The 1,764-nt window shown below is 37.4% G+C and overlaps 1 long non-coding RNA gene across 1 annotated transcript; it reads right to left on the bottom strand.

The window, feature by feature from the left end:
* Positions 1-452: 452 nt before the first annotated feature.
* On the bottom strand, positions 453-1,443 carry LOC143131718 (uncharacterized). The gene is made up of 3 exons (XR_012988188.1): positions 1,293-1,443; positions 672-763; positions 453-489 (listed from the first exon to the last, which is right to left on the bottom strand). It is a non-coding gene; the product is annotated as an uncharacterized LOC143131718 (long non-coding RNA).
* Positions 1,444-1,764: the final 321 nt, after the last annotated feature.

Raw genomic sequence — 1,764 nt, 5'->3', positions numbered from 1 at the left:
AAATCAAGCATTTGCCAGGCTATCCACACAACCAGCCTTCCTGACTAATACTCTCACGTCTGTCAAAAGGTTTGCGGTCACCTGCTCATTTCACCACTGGCCTTCATTACAACCATCTTCATGAAATAGCAGCCTGACATGCTTTAGAATCAAATTTCCATTATTCTCAAAACTGAATAGGAACCCTGAACAATAGACTAAAAAAGAAATGTAAGGGACATGTGCTTCAATACCTGCCCAGTGTTGTTTGTAGATGCCGTTCTAAAATGGTGAAATTAAGAGGAAGAGAAAAGTACACAAGTTATGGTAATCTATAATAGCCTTCATAATATTCGCTCCATATTATTAGTTTTCTATGGTCATACAGCCTGGGGCTATTCCAATTCTGTCATCTGATAACATTACCGTCTTACAAATAAATAACTGAAATTGAGAAATTAGAACTTACACTTCTTGCTCGACTTGGTGTTTGGGTGTACTTTCACAAAGCTGAAGTGGAAGAAATACAATTAAATACAACAAACTACTACATTTTTCGTAATATTGTAGTACAAACAATTCTGATCATGTAAAGCACAGGTATATAAACTAAAGGAACATTCTAATGTTGATTTCTAAATCTGGCGTTGGTCAGTACTGATCTTAACTAAACCGCTTGTTTCATATCTCACCACAGTATCAGCCTCACTGAATTCGACAGACCTCCTGGTTCTTACATTTACCTCTGAGTCCGAGTCGGAATCGGAATCAGGAGCAGCATATGCTACATTCAAAAAGGATCAAAACACATTATTATGATAATGACTGACATCTAACATTATGATTGTACAAATCACAGCAATGCAAATAGGGCTGGGCGATATGGACCAAAACTCATATCCCAAAAGTGTTTAGTTTGAACTCAATGCCACAAGTAATCACCATCAACCGGTTTTATTTAAACTATCAATTCAAAAGTCAATCAAAAGTTTGTTGTGATGCGTCATTGTGCGTGGGAGAAGGCTATGTTTACATGCAAGGGGTGGGGTTGAGCAGCAGAGCTTTGTGCTTGTCTAGGCGCAAAGTGGAGCAAACCGCCCAAATAGTGGTCGTAAGGCAACATCAAAAAAGGATGAAATATCGATATGGAGGTATTGTCTCAAATACTTCACGATATCTACATATCTCGATATATTGCCCAGCCCTAAATGCAAATGTGAAAAAAATATGTAATGTAAATATGTGTAAATATATGTAATGTAATATTATATTACAACAATGAAGAATACATAAATATTACCAGATCCACAAACCTTCTTTAAAATGCTCATCCGGGCAGACAAAAAGTGTAATACGGCAATATGCCTTGCCAATTTCTTTTTTGTACTCGGATAAAATGAATGGCGTTTTTGTCCCAGGGACAACAACTACCTCTGACCCATCGGGAAAAAGAAGACGATAGGGTCCATCAGTCATATCTTTGTTGAAGGTTTTTAATTTCTGTACAGCTTTTTTGAGAAGGTCAGCTGCTGCTACCTCAGGGATGGTAAATAATGGGAGCGTTTTCCCTCTCACGGGTTTAAGATCTACTCCATGACGAAGCATCAATCCAATGTTTATCTTAGACAATGTGAAAAATACTAATGTTAATAGGCCTGCACAAGACATTCTTCAACCATCTTGTGTACGTGAATGTCATGTCTGTGTGACTGTGTTGTTTTTTTTTTTGCATTATGTTCATATTTTAGGTCAATATGCCTTTACCTGAACTTGTTTCTTGGCCTG

Source organism: Alosa pseudoharengus, unplaced genomic scaffold (genome assembly GCF_046254945.1).
Source record: "Alosa pseudoharengus isolate Yale_2024_CS ecotype anadromous, Long Island Sound unplaced genomic scaffold, YU_APseudo_1.1 YU_APseudo_1.1_scf_18, whole genome shotgun sequence".
NCBI lineage: Eukaryota > Metazoa > Chordata > Actinopteri > Clupeiformes > Clupeidae > Alosa > Alosa pseudoharengus.
Note: the sequence above shows the minus strand (reverse complement) of the source record. Positions and strands in the feature narration are given on the sequence as shown.